Source organism: Camponotus vicinus, unplaced genomic scaffold (assembly GCF_025532165.1).
Source record: "Camponotus vicinus isolate PSW18456_S1 unplaced genomic scaffold, iyCamVici1.0 SCAF_3, whole genome shotgun sequence".
Taxonomy (NCBI): Eukaryota; Metazoa; Arthropoda; class Insecta; order Hymenoptera; family Formicidae; genus Camponotus; species Camponotus vicinus.
Genome location: NW_028141967.1, coordinates 5,571,053 through 5,590,013, shown reverse-complemented (window position 1 = coordinate 5,590,013; position 18,961 = coordinate 5,571,053). Strand labels below are relative to the sequence as shown.

Genomic DNA, 18,961 nt, shown 5'->3' with positions numbered 1-18,961 from the left:
AATCAGTTCAAATGTGTAGTACATAAAACGCAAATAAAATAAAACATATCAAACGGCGAGGTAGCGTCGCGACGCCAAATACATAAAAATTTCTTTTCGGTTTGTCAACAGTTTTGCCTATGTACAGAGGTCACGGTTCTACTAACAAGGAAACCTCGCGAGCCGAAAATTTTGATTTTGATGAAATTTTATACAATATAGGGGAGGGGAGTATAAATATAAACGCCAAATACAAATTAAGTATGCGATCAAACAGTACTTTTACAGATCCCTTTTCTATAAAGCAAAGTGTCCAAAATAATAATTTAAGAAATTATAATTATTACGCCCAATCTATATTTTTATTTGTCCATTGAACAGATATTTAATATCATCAATTGCACAATTATCAAAAAATTTTCTTGAGTATAACCTTTAAAAAGTATAATGAATAAAAAAAACCATTCTTATATATAAAATCTAAATAAATATATTATGAAAAATATTTTATAACGTATTAATATATCTATTAAATGTTAATATATCCATAAAGTATTCATGTATCTCGTATAAAAATATTTTATTTTATTTTATAATTTTAAATATTTCAAATTAAAATTTGGAAAATATGGTAAATGTTTACTTTAGGTTACACAGCTCGAAAAATTTTTATTTTAACGTATTTTGATATTTCTCATACTTCAGATACAGGTTGAGTTATATCTTCGGAAGTGGAGTCCTATAGGGGGAGCGGGCTTTTAAATTTGACTCAAGTTCAAGATCAGCACTAGATGCTCATTTCCAAACTCTAAAACTTTTATATTTAACATCTTTTTCAAAAAATGCCATCCCTTCAAGTTAATCCGAGGTACCCATCTTTCTGGTACACTCTGTATACATATATACATATACATATACATATATACATATATACATACATACATATATATATATATATATATATATATATATATATATATATATATACAGGGTGGCCCATTTTAATCCATCCAGTCGAATATCTCGAAAACCAAGCCCGGCAGAGAAAAATGTTTCAGACAAAAGTTGTTTGGTTTCGAGGGGGCCATAAGATGGTACCATTGGTTTGACCTTGAAGAGTCATTTGAAGGTCACGTGAAGGTCACCTCAATTTTTTTAAATGGCACCCCCTATTTTTTATTACATATTCTTGTAAGCTGACCTCGAGAGCTTTCCAAAACACTATAATTAAGTACCTTTTCGTTAAATACTTTTTGAGTTATGAGGCTTGAAATAATTTCTTAATTTTACATAAACCGTAAAATATCTAATAAAATATTCATTTTTCGAATATCTTACCTTAATACTTTTATGTACAAAATAATGAGAGGAGTCAATTGGTGTAAAGAAAAAACATAGTTGTTTTTAAGAGAAAATATGGAATTGTTAATTGCAAATTATATATTTTTTCTTCAAAACAACTATGTGTTTTCTTTACACCAATTGATTCCTCTCATTATTTTGTACGTAAAAGTATTAAGGTAAGATAATCGAAAAATGAATATTTTACAAGATATTTTACGGTTTATGAAAAATTAAGAAATTATTTCAAGCCTCATAACTCAAAAAGTACTTAACGAAAAGGTACTTAATTATAGTGTTTTGGAAAGCTCTCGAGGTCAGCTTACAAGAATATGTAAGAAAAAATAGGGGGTGCCATTTAAAAAAATTGAGGTGACCTCACGTGACCTTCAAATGACTCTTCAAGGTCAAACCAATGGTACCATCTTATAGCCCCCTCGAAACCAAACAACTTTTGTCTGAAACATTTTTCTCTCCCGGGCTTGGTTTTCGAGATATTCGACTGGATGGATTAAAATGGGCCACCCTGTATATATATATATATATATATATATATATATATATATATATACAGGGTGTCAGGCAATTTTTGACCTTTACGAAGTACGAAAGTAGATTGGCTCAAATTAAGAAGGAAGGTACTATACTATTTTGCGATATTCGCAATAATTAACGAAAAATTAATTAAAGAAGATCGGTCAATGCGCGTGGCTAGAAGCACACGACGGCGAAGGCGGTCTGACTGTAACATAATGGCGGCGCGCGGCGAAGCGGAGATTGGGGAGGGGAGGAGCGATGAGTGTGTAAGCGCGTAGCGAAGGCTCCTCCCCTCCCCAATCACCGCTTCGCCGCGCGCCGCCATTATGTTACAGTCAGACCGCCTTCGCCGTCGTGTGCTTCGAGTCGCGCGCATTGGTCGATCTTCTTTAATTAATTTTTCGTTAATTATTGCGAATATCGCAAAATAGTATAGTAGCTTCCTTCTTAATTTGAGCCAATCTATCTTCACACTTCGGGACTGTCAAAATTTCCCTGCCACTCTGTATATATATATATATATATATATATATATACAATATAAATGATTAGTAGTATTATTGAAGAAGTATTTTATTATATCTTATTTCTTATATTTTAATAAAAAATAGAAATAAATTAAAATTTTTAATAAGTTTTATTGTTTTACCTTATATTATATTGGTAAAACAACTATATATATAATTATATATAACTATATATATGTTATTATGGTAATTAAAGAAAACATATAAATTAAACATAAATTATACATTTTGTATATTTGTTTTTATTTGTGTCTAAAATTTAAGTAAGAAACAATTACAATCTTTTATTAAGACAATTACAAATAATCTTAGACAATAGCATATAGTATTAAGTAAGAAACAATTACAATCTTTTATTAAAACAATTACAAATAATCTTAGACAATATCAATGAGCAGATTAAAAGAGCAAACTATTAGATATAATTATTTTGTCAAAACTATTTGTAGGCAATGTATTATTATTATTTTAATCCACGCGCGCAAACAGCGAGTTGCCTCTTGCGTCGCTAACGATAGCTAGGGAAGAAAAAGCGCGGGAGAGGGCAGTCGTCGAGATGTGCTCGCTACGCTCACAGCATGTACCTAACCTCAATAAAGATCTTTTGAAGAATCTAGAAGAAATTGACTACGCCCGACCGGACTAAGAGAGTCTCCCGACAACTTCAGAAGTGGGATCGGCAAAGGACTTTAAAAGATCAGACGCAGGATCGTTAGAGGATCCGAAGTTAGGACACGAACGATATACGGTATTCGAGAAAGTACGACCGCGTGCCCTGGCAAAAATGAGACGTTTGTTTGGCGTTTACATGAACGTTTGTGGAAGTTCGTCGAGAGTTTAAAAACGATTAGTAAAGAGTTTGTAGAACAAAAATTGCAACACTGCAGCGTTTAAAAGACGTTTGTACGTTATAGCGTAATCGTAAACGTTTGAAAAGTCTGAGTAAACTCTGTACACGAAGATGTATCAACGTTTACTGAACGTACTCTGAAAAATGTTACCTCAGCATTGCAAAACTTTCATGTAACATTATATAAAGAGTTTGTAGAACAAAAATTGCAACACTGCAGCGTTTGATACGCATTCAAAACCCAACAGCGTTATGTAAGTGCTCTTACAAAGTTTGAAAAGCATATAAACTCTCAGAAAACCCTCACTCAACGGTTGTTAACGCTTTATAAAGTTTCTTATTTTCGCCAGGGTGCCATTGTCGATATCGAGAAAATTGTGTCTCGTGTTGATTGTATAAATAGACAGAATATTCCGTGCTGTGTCTCGAGAATATTTTGACTGTGTGATTCGCGCTGTGTATCGCGAACGTTAGACTGTATATAAGCTGTGTGCTAATTGTTATATCTCAGAAGAAATACGACCACGTATCGTCGTACGGAGAGTCGACGAGCAATATCTGTGTGGAGAGAATATTCCACGCCGCGTATCGCGAATATTTTGACTGTGTCTACGCATCTTAATAATACGTCACCGCGTGCCGGAACGTATAAGTTAAACAAAGTACATTGTACCGTTAAAAATGGTGAAGCAACCAAGCGATTATACGCTCGCCGAGATTAAGGACATTCTTCGCGAGAAGAAGTTATCAACGATCGGTAACAAGGCTGAACTGATAAATCGACTGACCAATAGCGACTCGGAGATATGGACGACGCTAGATGGATTAAGATCGCGACAGCGTCACGGTGTTATCGACTGTCCAATTGATGAGCGCCATGGATCGCGGGACGCCGCCGCAGGCGAAGAAGATAAGTGCCAAGCGCGTCATAACGATGCGTCTGTTGAGAATCCTTTGATCGAAAACGATTTAATCCGACGAGAAAACGAACTGCTCAGACGAGAACGAGCTCTTCTTCAGCGTGAATTGGAGATCATGAGGCGAGAGAACGCTGAGAGTCGTGGAGCGCCGTGTGCAAACAGTAACGGGGAAAGACGTGGTAGTCCACCGACGAGCGAGAATGTGGCAACAAGGGCTATTCGCGACTTGTTGAGTGATTTTGATGGTGGTGAAGGCACGTTTTGGAGATGGGAACGGCAGATACAATTGCTACGAACGACGTATGCTTTGGATGACGCCGCAACGAAAATTTTGATAAGTTCTAAACTGAAAGGGCATGCATCCGAATGGTTCCACTCCAAGCCGGACCACCTTACCCTCAGCATTGAAGATCTGTTGGCGAGCATGAAGAAGATGTTCGACCTCCGCCAATCAAAGTTGTCGTTACGCAAGAAGTTTGAAGAGAGAACATGGCAAGCAGACGAATCATTCACGAGTTATTTCCACGATAAAACAATCCTAGCCAACCGAGTACCGATTACTGACGACGAAGTTATCGATTACGTCATCGGTATACCGGACCACAATCTTCAAGATCAAGCACGTATTATGCAGTTCAGGTCTCAATCAGATTTATTGGAATCGTTCAAAAAATTAACGCTACGTCCGAAGAAATTTCTCGATCGGGAATCGAAGAAACCTATTGATCAAGGAAAATATCAAAAGGAAGAGAGGTCAGCGACGAAGGAAAATTCGGTGTCTAAAGGGAGCCCAGCGTCGAGTGGAGAGCTGTCCTCACGTCGAAAGGCGGTTAAATGTTATAATTGTCAAGAAGTCGGACACCTGGCCTCTTCGTGTTCGCATCCGAAGAAAGAAAAGGAACGTGTCATCGATACGGGTCAACTAGTCACCTAAAAAAAGATTGCCTCGAGAAAGAATCAAAATCTGAATTGACAAGCGCTGTAAATTTAATCGAACCGATATCCGTTAGCGATCCGTATTGCGTATCGTTAAAGTTTTCAGTATTAAGTGAGGAAAACAGAAATCGCGAATATGCAATGGATGCGATAGTCGATCCGGGATCCCCAGTGAGCCTTATAAAGAGCGAATATGTTCCGACAAATTCGCGCCAACCGGTACCGCTCAATAGTGACTGTTTCTGCGGAGTAAATAAATCTCCCGTCCGCGTGTTAGGCACTTTCTCGAGATTAGTCGACGTCGAAAAAATCAGTGTTAAATTACGTTTTCTTGCAGTACCGAGCGAAACAATGTCGTGTGAAGCATTACTTGGTCGAGATTTTTGTCGTAATCCGCTAATAAAGGTCGAATTAAGCGACAATATAAAGATAATTAAGAGATGTGATTCAGTGAGCGAAAGTGGTACTGATACCCAAATTATGCGGATAGAGTATCGAAAATCTTGTAAAAATTGGAGAAGAGTTAAATATTAACCCCGATATCGAAGCATGCGTGGCGGAAAATGTTAGAAAATTATATAACGAAAAGTATATTGATAAGTGGGACTCTGATACAAGTGAGCCGGAAACCGAGATGAAAATTCTATTGAAAAATGATCAACCGATTATCTTCCGACCTAGACGGTTAACGTATGCTGATAAGGAAAAGCTACAAGTAATTTTAGACGACTTATTAAAGACTGGTACGATTAGGCCGAGTAATTCGCCCTATGCCAGTCCAATCGTTCTCGTGCGAAAGAAAAATGGTGAATCGCGACTGTGTGTCGATTTCCGTGAACTAAATAAGGTTACCGTGAAAGACAATTTCCCGACACCGCTGATAGACGATCATATCGATCGGTTGAAGGAGAAAAAATATTTAAGTAGTTTCGATTTAAAAAACGGGTTCTACCATGTAAAAATGTCCGAGTGTTCGATAAAATATACGTCATTTGTAACGCCTATCGGACAGTTCGAGTTTCTCTGGATGCCATTCGGGTTGACCAATGCTCCACGCGTGTTCCAAAGATTTATTAATGAAACTTTCGAGAAACTCATTCGGGAAAATAAGGTTATATCTTGATGACATTCTGGTTGCGACTAAGAGCATTGATGAACACCTAAGCATTTTGAGAGATATATTCAAAGTAGCACGACGATATCGATTGTAATTTAGATTAGATAAGTGTTTTTTTGTACGAACGGAGATTTTATATATCGCGGATATTTAGTTAACGAAAATGGCATTCGCCCCAGTAAGCAACACATTGAAGCAGTGTCAAATTACCCTACCCCGCGAAATATAAAAGAAACACATCGGTTCGTTTGTCTAGCTAGTTACTTCCGTCGGTTTATTCCAAAATTTTCAGTGATAGCTAAGCCGTTGTATGACTTAGTTAAGAAGAATACCGTATTTAAATTTGGATCAGAAGAAGTTGAAGCTTTCGAAAAGTTAAAACAATTGTTATATTCTCAGCCGACGTTGTCGATTTATTCCCCAACTCTCGAGACAGAGCTGCATTGTGATGCAAGCGCGAACGGTTTTGGTGCAATACTTTTACAACGACAAAAAGACGGTGTTTTTCGACCGTGTTTTATTTTAGTAAACGAACGACGGCTGTAGAGTCTAAGTATCACAGTTTTGAGTTGGAGTGTCTCGCTGTGATTTATGCGATTAAACGATTTCATATCTATCTCGCCGGCATCCCGTTTAAAATAGTGACGGATTGCGATAGTTTCCGTCTCACTCTAAGTAAGCAGACGGTTAATCCGCGTATATATCGTTGGGCGTTATTTTTAGAACAGTATACATATGAAATTGTACATCGACCCGGTACACGTATGAGTCACGTCGACGCCTTGAGTCGATGCCATAGTATTCTAACATTAGAAGCAAATTCGTTTGAGCGAACTCTATCGATTCAACAGGATCGAGATGTAGGTATTGTGAATATCCGAAATAAGTTAGAGAAAACGGAAGACAAATTCTTTGAGTTACGAAACGGCCTTGTTTATCGTAAAGATAAGGACAAAAAACTCTTATTCTATGTACCGGCGTCAATGGAAAGTAATGTAATTCGCACGTGTCATGATGACATTGGCCATGTCGGCCCCGATAAAGTCATTAAGAATATTTGTCAAATTTACTGGTTTCCGCAAATGAAAGAAAAGGTAAAAAATTATATTTCAAATTGTTTGCGATATATAGAATTTTCCCCTTTAAGCGGAAAGAAAGAAGGCAAATTACATAGTATACCGAAAGAGAACTTACCATTTCAAACGATCCACATCGATCATTGTGGTCCCTTTGAAAAAACCGGTCGCGGATATAGATATATTTTAGCAATAGTGGACGCTTTCACGAAATTTTTAAAATTGTACCCGTGTAAGTCCACGACCTCTGATGAAACTATTAATCATCTGCGAAATTACTACCAGACTTATAGTAAGCCCCGATGCGTTGTAAGTGACCGAGGAACGACATTTACGTCGGACAAATTTAAGGAGTTTACAGATAATGAATCTATCCAGCATGTTCTCGTGGCTGTTGGTACTCCACGTGCAAACGGTCAAATAGAGCGATTCAACCGCATTATTACTCAAATGATCGCAAAGCTATGCGACGAACCACACAAATGGGATAGAGTTTTAAGTCAGGTAGAATATGCGATTAATAACACGATCTGTCGATCGACAGGGGAAACTCCTAGCAAGTTGTTGTTCGGCGTAGAACAACTCGGTGAAATCAATGATAAACTTAAGTTAGTCTTAGATGCAAATACTAATCGAGATCTAGTGTCAATAAGAGAATCCGCCTCCGAAAAGATTCAAAAGAGTCAAAGAGAAAACGAGCGTTATTATAATCAAAAGCATAAAGAAGCGAAACATTATAAAAAAGGTGATTACGTTATGATCCGCAATGTCGACACTTCTGTTGGTAGTAATAAGAAACTCATACCAAAGTACAAAGGGCCTTACATTGTGAAGCAAGTATTAGACTCTGATCGTTACGTGATAGCCGATGTCGAAGGTTTTCAAGTCACGCAAATGCCCTATAATAATATAATCGCCGCTGATGCGATAAGACCATACATTCGCGAATAGTAAATAAGTTTGCATAATTTTGTGTTTATTTAAGCTATAGAATATTTATTTGTCTGATGTTATTCGTTATGTTTATTAGTTGCGTTATTTTATTTTGTACGTACGACCGGGACGGTCGTAGTGTCAGGCTGGCCGACTGTAGGCAATGTATTATTATTATTTTAATCCACTCGCGCAAACAGCGAGTTGCCTCTTGCGTCGCTAACGATAGGAAAGAAAAGGCGCGGGAGAGGGCAGTCGTCGAGATGTGCTCGCTACGCTCATAGCATGTACCTAACCTCAATAAGGATCTTTTGAAGAATCTAGAAGAAACTGACTACGCCCGACCGGACTAAGAGAGTCTCCCGACATATTAGACAATAATTATTTTACCATATAAGAGAAAATATTTTATTATTATTTTAACACATAATATAAATCATATGCAAAATGCTGTATATTAAATAGCATAACGCATTAAAACATATTTTTCATTAGAAATACTTTTATGAACACTTATTGGAAGAGGATCGATAAGATCTTCAATATTCACATTTATCTTTAATCCTGAAAATTCTATTTCGTAACCTCGAATATGCTCATTAAATCCTATAGTAATCAAAATCTCGCAATAAAGTATTACAATATTTTTACATACTATTACAGCATCAATTGAAGCAAATAATGGGCCATATTCGTTTTCGTCAATTAAAATAATTAAATTTTCATGAAAACAAGTTCCTTTATACTGAATCCAGTTTGGAATGATTAAATTGGAATTATTCTTAATATCATCAGGCAAAGAAGCTATAATTGTTGTTATCTCAGATTTATTATTTTTTATAGGCCCTATTTCTAAAGTTTGATAAATAGAAGTGGAACTTTGAAATCTATAACACATGTGTAATTGATGCTTTACAGCAACTGAAAAAGCTATGTTTTTTTTACAAAAATTAACAGAAGTCGATTTTTTTAAAAACTTATGTTTTGCTTCAAATTTATAACATGAAAATTGGCTTATAGGTCCTGAATGTCCCATAAAATCAGGATAATGTAAGTATGTGAAACTTTGGTTTCAGATTATCTTTCGTTATTTGTAGATATAATTTATGATGTTCATTAATAAGCACACGTAAAATATTAGAATGACTTTTGTGATTACCAAAACAATATCAAGAATTTCTCGTAAAAGTTTGTATAGTAACCAAAATGAATCATTAATAGGGACTAAATCACCAATTAAAAGTCCAAAATACTTTACAAAACACAATGTTTGAGTAGCAGTCATTTTTAATGTTAATTTATCTAAGTACTTTTGTATAATGAAAGAAGGTTCAGATGATTTATCAATGGGTTCATAATCAAACACAGACATTCGACTGTTTAATTGATCAAGAATAAAGTAGTTACATTCTATGCAGTGTTTGATTATATAACACACATATCATAATGGCAAATTCCTTCAGCAAGATCGTGCATAGAATCTAAAGCAGAGTTTACAGTTACATGAAAATTTTTTAAGTTATTAAAAATGCTTCTTTCTTTTATTCCTGTTAAAGTTTCATTATTTTTAATTATATCTTGTTCGTAATTTTCAGGATTTCGCCAATATGATACATCATCCTTGCATTGCACCTGCATGTTTTGTTTAGAATTTCTACAAATTCTACAATAATGACAAGCATTAAAACTCTCTACAAAATCAAAGACTGAATTAATCCCTAAATTATCACCAGTACAAAATTCAGTAGCAAAATATATTATTTTTGTTTTTCCATCATTAGTTTTAACAAAAATCCCTTCATTTGCTAAAATATTAAGCTCATCAATTAAAGGAACAAAAGTTTTTTTATTACCATACATTTTTCTACTAGCACTTTCAAAAATTAATGTAAGAAAAATATTATCCGAAGTAAACTGACATTCAGGTGGAAGACAAAGTAATGTTACATAAACAACACCGAGTAATGTTACATAAACAACACCTGATTTCGGACCAAGCGGATTATTTGGTTCAAATTCATCAAAATAAAATATTAAGGGTACAACAATATCATCTGATCTATAGAATGATAATTTGTGCTTCCATGTGTCAGTTTGTATATAATTATATATTTTATCTGAACAATTCATTAAAGTATCCATATACGAAAGTATAGACTCCAAAGCATAAGGAATTTTGAAAAAAAGCTCTAACATTTCTCTTAATGAAATAAACTGTCCCATTTCACTGACATATTGCTCAGTGCCATGTCGAATTATATACGATTGTGGAGCTACATATTGTCTATTTTGTGTAAAATATTTAGTTCTGCGATATTCTGTTGACATTAACTCAAAAGAATGTTTATAATCTTTACAAATTGATTGAATCTGAGTTATTACAATTTTATTATCATTTGAAATTTGAATGGAATCGAGACAATCTTCGATTTTGTTAAGATAGTCTTTAAAAAAAAGTTCTTAAATTTCTTGGTACAAATTTTGAACATGGTTTCGAGGAAGACCATAGTTAGATAGAAGTTTCGCAAAAAAAGAAGTAACTTTATCAATAGTATGATTTTGAATGTCAAAATTATTGTAATGCAATAAACAATTAAATTCTGAAGAATCAAGATTAGAACTTTCTATAAAATTATCATTCTAAAGATCAAAATTTCCTACATTAACATTTTGTTCATTATTAAAATTTTTATCTTCATTTATAAACATTTGCAATTTTTGAATATTATGATGTAAATTAAAATGTCTTTTCAGGGATTCGAAAGTATCGAACTTTCTGTTTTGACAGTTATTTTCTACACATTTATAAAGTTTGACTTCTTTATGATTATATTCAAAATATATACGTAAAACTTTAATATCTAGAAATTCTTCTTTACATATAAAACAAATTGGCATTTTGGGGAATTATAATTAAACAATTAACTTTAAAAATGTAACCAATTTTAGCCTAAATGTTATTTTTTACAACAAAAATCGGCTTCTGTTATTAGTTTTATGTTGGAACTACAATATTCAAAATAAAAACGAATGCTTTAATTAAACTTGTAAATAAAATATTCTAATTATTCTAATTATTAATCACAAATATAATAAATTTATTAAACACATATATTAAATATTTATTATAATATCAAAATACTTTCTTCTATATATATATATATATATATATATATATATATATATATATATTTCTATATATATCTCCCCAATAAAAAATATATATTTAATAATATATCGAAATGTTCACATAAGAAACACGGTTCTTACAAGGAAAAATTCTCATATTCTTTAATTAAACTACTAACAGCACTAAATTTCTTATCATATTTTGTATTAATACCATAAATACCTTTTTGTAAAAAAAGATAAACTTGTTCACATTCCTTAGAATATTCAGCATGCAGGCTATGAATATATTTGAAAGCTATATCTATAGCCTTTAATGCTGTTTCCACTTCATAGTGTATTGCATCAACAATGACAAAATTGCATCTTTTATCAGTTTCTGATGAGCCTATAATGACAGCTTGTGGTTGCAATGTCAACTTAAAAGTATTTAACTTCTCTCTTCTTTCCTTTATTTTAATATTCAAATCGCCATATGTCTAAAACAAAATTTTAAAAATCTACTATAACAAAATATATATAAAAGACAAAATATGTATTATAAATAAAATATAACATGTTCGTGAATTATTTTATCATATAAATTTATTGAAAATGGTCCAAAAAAAAGGAGATCGAAATATTCAAAAAGATTTCTATACAATATAGCTGCGTCTATTTACTGCGTTCAGCTTTTATTAGCCTATTTCTTATTTGTGTACCTATATAAGTGTTTTTTTTTATTTAAAAATATTAAAAATAAGTATGTTAAAATATTATTAAATAAAAAAAAGATTATAGAATTTAAACTAATAATTAATTAAAATTTTAAATTAAAAGTTACAATATAAACTTTTCATACCTCAATTTCCCATAAAAATGCTTCTCGTCTTTCATATAATGATGGTCGCCAATTATTATTTTTTCCTTTTCCGACAATTGCGGTGTATACAGGAAAGAGGGAAGGTAGTTTTAACAAAAGCTGAATTGTTCTTTTTTCTATAAACAAGACAATTTTATAAATAATTTTAGAAACCTATTACATTGAAAATTATTAAGTTACGAACAAAATATGAAAAATATACATTAAAGAAATAATTAATTATAATTTTATGTTACAAATGTATGTGTATAATGTAAATACATAATAATTAAAAAATAAAAGATATAAATACTATATAATACTATAAGAAAAAAATAAAGGAAATAATTAATTAGAGTGTAATAAATTTTAACAGGGATGGGAAAGTTACTTTTTAAAAGTAACTCGTTACCGTTACTCGTTACCAAGTAAAAAAAGTAACTCGTTACCGTTATTAGTTACTTATTTTTAAAAGTAACTAGTTACCGTTACCGTTACTTCAAAAGTAACGATTCGTTACTTTTCCCGTTACTTTTAATATGTTAAAACAAGATAGAATTAAATAAAAATTTACTTTGGTAATATTTTTTATTAAAATATTAATATAAAAGCAACAAATTCTTTATTTTAAATTTACAAAATCTAACCGTAAAAAATTTAAAGAGATATAGATTTTAAAGCATTTAACATGTAACTTCACATGTAAATAAAAAAATTTTAATTTCCATTAAATTTATAAATACAGCTAAAATTTGCATTCTTTTTGTGCTCTCGTCCGATATTACGTCAAATTTAAAAGCTGGCCAATCACATCCATTCCTCAGACAAATGAAATAACTGTGATTGACCAATGATGTCATTAATCGCTCCAGAGGTGTCTGTGAAGCTGGCACGACAATCTACGAATTTCAAAAATATACTAAGGGTTCTGATAGCACTTTTCATAGTTCTACAGTTCTTGATAAAAATTAAAAAGAGTTCCGCATTCCTTATATTAAAAAATCGAAATCGAAAAAATGTCGTGCTAACTTCGTGAATCTAGCACGACACTCTTCCCTCCAAAGCACCAAAACGTGTTGAATATTATTTTTAGCAAGAGTTCCCGATAGTTCTGCTATAGTTCAGCCTATATATGTAATTTCAGATCGATATTCCAAAAATTAATAATTTTTTATGAATTTTTAATGTTCTTGACCAGCATGACATTTAGTGAAAATGTGTCGTGCTAATAATTTTCCGTATTTTTAACGGCAGTTCTGGACGGTTCTATAAAAGTTCTATCCTTTAGGAACATTTTTACGCAGAGTTCCGACCGTTTACTATTTTATAAATAATTATTTAAAAAATCTCTCTGCTTGAAAAATGTTTCTAAAGAATAAAACTTTTATAGAACTGTCCAGAACTGCTGTTAAAACTACGGAATATCATCAACACGACACATTTTTACTAAGTGTCGTGCTGGACGAGGACATTAAAAATTCATAAAAAATTATTAATTATTGAAATATCAGTCTGAAATTGCATATATAGGCTGAACTATAGCAGAATTATTAGGAACTCTTGCTAAAAATAATAATATTCAACGCGTTTTGGTTCTTTAGAGGGAAGAGTGTCGTGCTAGATTCGTGAAGTTAGCACATTTTTTCGATTTCGATTTTTTAATATAAGGAATGCGAAACTCTTTAATTTTTATCAGGAACTGTAGAACTATGAAAAGTGAACTCTTCGTATTCTATCAGAACTCTTAGTATTTTTTTGAAATTCGTAGATTGTCGTGTCAGCTTCACAGACACCTCTCAAAGCAATAAATTTCATCCGAAATATTATCGAATTTTATATGAATGTCGGTCGATGACTAAAAATTGAATATGACAGAAATACGATGTCATAAGTATTTTCAAAATATGAAAAGTAACGGTAAAAGTACCTGTTAAATTCGTTATCGTTACTAAAAAAATGTAACTACATTATCGTTACAGTTACAGAAAAAAAAAATGTAACGCCGTTACCAGTTCGTTACCAAAAAAAAGTTACTATAACGGTAACGGCGTTACAAGTAACGCGTTACTTCCCAACCCTGAATTTTAGTATACAGGGTGACCCATTTTAACTTAGGCAGCCAAATAACTCGAAAAATAAGCAAGATAGAGAAAAATGTTTTAGACAAAAGTTGTATGGTTTCGAGGGGGCCATAAGATGGTATCATTGGTTTGACCTTGAAGAGTCATTTGAAGGTCACGTGAAGGTCACTTCAATTTTTTTAAATGGAACATCCTATATATTTTTGTACATTCTTGTAGCTCATCTTGAGAGCTTTCCAAAACACTATAATTAAGTACATTTTCGTTAAGTACTTTTTGAGTTATGAGGCTCGAAATAATTTCTTAATTTTACATAAACCGTAAAATATCTTGTAAAATATTCATTTTTCGATTACCTTACCTTAATAGTTTTATGTACAAAATAATGAGAGGAATCAATTGGTGTAAAGAAAACACATAGTTGTTTCGAAGAAAAAATATGTAATTTGCAATTAACAATTCCATATTTTTTCTTAAAAACAACTATGTGTTTTCTTTACACCAATTGATTCCTCTCATTATTTTGTACATAAAAGTATTAAGGTAAGATAATCGAAAAATGAATATTTTACAAGATATTTTACGGTTTATGTAAAATTAAGAAATTATTTCAAGCATCATAACTCAAAAAGTACTTAACGGAAAGGTACTTAATTATAGTGTTTTGGAAAGCTCTCGAAATAAGCTACAAGAATGTACAAAAATATATAGGATATTCCATTTAAAAAAATTGAAGTGACCTTCACGTGACCTTCAAATGACTCTTCAAGGTCAAACCAATGATACCATCTTATGGCCCCCTCGAAACCATACAACTTTTGTCTAAAACATTTTTCTCTATCTTGCTTATTTTTCGAGTTATTTGGCTGCCTAAGTTAAAATGGGTCACCCTGTATATATATATATATGTATTTGTATGTCTGTGTGTGTATATGTATATATGTATGCATAAGTACGTATGTATATGTAGGTATATGTATATGTATATGTATATATGTATGTATGTATGTATTTATTATATACCTGGATTTGAATATGCTTTGAATTTAGATTCTATTTTTAATATTTTCTTTTCTATAAAACATGACAATTTAGCCCATTCCGCATACAATTTCATATGTGCATCTGGATATAATGCTTCAAAATCTTTTTCCAACTACAATAAAGAAATTATAGAATTAAAATTATGTATGCAATAAATCGAATAAAATTATTAGTTGAAAAAAAACTAATAAATTCATGATAATAATTATTCATGATAATGATATTGAAATTTGTATATAAAATTTGTATAAAAAATTCGATTAAAGGAATATAAATTGACAAAAAAAAATAAAAGCAAATTATATTTTTATATATTCTTACCAAAGTGTATCCCTGAAGTTCTTCTAAAGCAGAATAGAGTTTGATATAACTCTAAAAAAAACCTTACAAAGGTAAAAAAAATACGCCAAGTACATAAAAAATATTCTACCTTGTATGCATCTTTAATAAAAAAATTACTTAAAAATAATTTTTTACAGTAATTTTCCCTCAAAAAATCATTTTCCTAAGAAACAAAACCTCGACAAATAATTTTCATAAAAAAATATAAAAAAAATAAAATATCAAAACTAAATATGAAATCAATAATTACTATTAGCCAAGTACTTAAGAGCAATTTGTAAATTTGATATAATATTTGCCGTGAAATATCAATTTTATACAGTAGAAATATTATACATAAATTCTCCCTAAGAAATTAAAACGCATTTTATATTTATTCAGAGAAAATTGATTTTTAAAATATTTAATGAGAATTAGAATTCTTTTAATTCTTAAAACACTTTTTATATAATGTATATAATTTAAAAAAAAAGTTTTACGCAAGTTTTAAATCGCACAGTCTTTAAATCGAAGTAAGTTATGAAAACTTGGCGTGCCCGGATCATAATCAAATACAGATTAAATATTTAATTACATAATGTCTAATATTTTACATTTTATTGGAGATATATTTGTTTATAATGTAAACAATCCGGGCACGCCAAGTTTTCATAACTTACTTCGATTTAAAGACTGTGCGACTTAAAAAACTTGCGTAAAACTTTTTTTTTAAATTATATACATTATATAAAAAGTGTTTTAAGAATTAAAAGAATCCTAATTCTCATTAAATATTTTAAAAATCAATTTTCTCTGAATAAATATAAAATGCGTTTTAATTTCTTAGGGAGAATTTATGTATAATATTTCTACTGTATAAAATTGATATTTCACGGCAAATATTATATCAAATTTACAAATTGCTCTTAAGTACTTGGCTAATAGTAATTATTGATTTCATATTTAGTTTTGCTTTTTTATTTTTTAATATTTTTTAATGAAAATTATTTGTTGAGGTTTTGTTTGTTAGAAAAATGATTTTTTGAGGGAAAATTACTGTAGAAAATTATTTTTAAGGAATTTTTTTTATTAAAAATGCATACAAAGTAGAATATTTTTTATGTACTTGGCGTATTTTTTTTACCTTTGTAAGGTTTTTTTTAGAGGGATTTCACATCGTTTTGTAAAATTTTATACCCTTTCTACAAATTATTTTTTGGGGGAAAATATTTGCATATTATTTTTAGGGATATTTTTTTATTTTTGAAAATTGTTACTGCATAGTAAATTAGTCTTTCTATAAGTCTTATCTGACGGCACATGTTTTATATTTCTGTGGTACGTTTTGCAACATTATATTTCTGTGGTACGTTTTGCAACATTAGATTTCACCCTCAAAGGGTGGTTTTTAAAAATTATCATTATACGCTAAATTAGTCTTTGTAGAAATCTTAACTAACGGCACAGGTTTTATATTTTTGTGGTATACCGTTTCTAAAATGTTAGATTTCACCTTCAAGGGGTGGTTTTTAAAAATTGTTATCATACGGTAAATTAGTCTTTCTACAAGTCATAACTAACAGTACAGGTTTTATATTTTTGTAGTGCACCGTTTCTGAAATGTTAGATTTCACCCTCAAGAAGTGGTTTTTAAAAATTGTTATTATACGGTAAATTAGTCTTTTTACAAGTCTTATCTAACAGCATAGGTTTTATATTTTTATGATACTCCGTTTCTGAAATATTAGATTTCACCTCCAAGGGGTGGTTTTTAAAAATTGTCATTATACGCTAAATTAGTCTTTGTAGAAATCTTAACTAACGGCACAGGTTTTATATTTTTGTGATATACCGTTTCTAAAATGTTAGATTTCACCCCCAAAGGGTGGTTTTTAAAAATTATCATTATACGGTAAATTAGTCTTTTTACAATTCTTATCTAACAGCACAGGTTTTATATTTTTGTAGCACACCGTTTCTGAGATATTAGATTTCATCCCTAAGGGGTGGTTTTTAAAAATTATTATTATATGGTAAATTAGTCTTTGTAAGAAACCTTAATTAACGGCGTGAGTTCCATATTTCTGCGACGCATCATTTTCGAGATATTATTTTTCATCCTCAAGGGGTGGTTTTTGAAATTTGCTTTTATAAGGGATAGTTTTTGAAAATTGTTACTATACAATAAATTACTTTTTTTTTTAATTTTATTTAGCAGCAGAAGTTCCGTATTTTTACGGCTCCGTTTCTAAGATATTAAATTTTGAAAATTGTTACTGTACGATAAATTAATCTCTCACACGTACGTACACACATACATATACATATCACACGTATGCACGCATATGATTTTGTCTCTTAAAGCATTGTACATATCGAAGCAATAATCGTATACGCAGCGGTGTGAACGCCGCTTGAGGGACAAACTCGCTTTGCTTGTATGCGTGCGAGCATACGTACGTGAGACTGAAAAAAATCCGGGAAACGTAAAATGTCACAATTTTGATATACGATCATCATTTCTCAGGATTGACTGCACCGATTTTATTCAAACTGGTCGCAATCGAAAGCTTACATATATTCACATTACATAATAAAAGTGTCGTTAGATTTTTTATTACGGTCTTAGTTTCTGAAATATCTTAATCGAAAGTTTACATGACGTGAAATTCCGGAAAAGGTACTTGGTAGCGCCGTGTCGAGAGCAGTGACTCTCAATGCTCGGATCCTGTTTTTTATGTACTTGGCGTCACGACGCTACCGCGTCGCTTGATTTCATTTTCCAAATGCGTGTGATCACACGATAGATTTAAATAAATAAAAAAAAATTATCGAGAAACTCGGATCTGAACTCTCCATCTTATGCATGTAAGACCGGAATGTTTTCCGTCGAGTTACTACACAACATTAAAATTGAGATCTATTTAATCGCTACTTATGTTACATATTTATATTGCTTTTTATACTTATATTTTTATTGCAGATAATAAAAAAGGAGAAAATAATTTTTAATGCAGATATACAGGGTGTTCCATTTTAACTTTGCCATCGAAATATCTCGTAAAGTCTAAAAGATACGAAAAAATGTTTCAGACAAAAGTTGTATGGTTTCAAGGGGAACATAAGATGGTGCCATTAGTTTGACTTTGAAGAGTCACCTGAAGATCACGTGAAGGTCACCTGCAACTTTTTAAATGGGACACTCTATATACTTTTGCATATTCTTGTAGCTCATCTCGAGAGCTTTCCAAAACACTATAATTAAGTTAGTTTTTATTAAGTACTTTTCGAGTTATGAGGCTTGAAATTATTTCTTAATTTGATATAAA

General features: G+C 31.5%; 1 pseudogene across 1 annotated transcript in view; it reads right to left on the bottom strand.

The window, feature by feature from the left end:
• Nucleotides 1-15,422, bottom strand: part of LOC145968024 (putative fatty acyl-CoA reductase CG5065) — a 55,859-nt pseudogene extending 40,437 nt beyond the window's left edge. Inside the window, exons 1-3 of the transcript XR_014437644.1 lie at nucleotides 15,291-15,422; nucleotides 12,187-12,323; nucleotides 11,569-11,824 (exon numbers count right to left, since the gene is read on the bottom strand). The product of XR_014437644.1 is annotated as a putative fatty acyl-CoA reductase CG5065 (transcript). The remainder of the gene's footprint in view (nucleotides 1-11,568; nucleotides 11,825-12,186; nucleotides 12,324-15,290) is intronic.
• Between the last annotated feature and the right edge of the window lie 3,539 nt (nucleotides 15,423-18,961).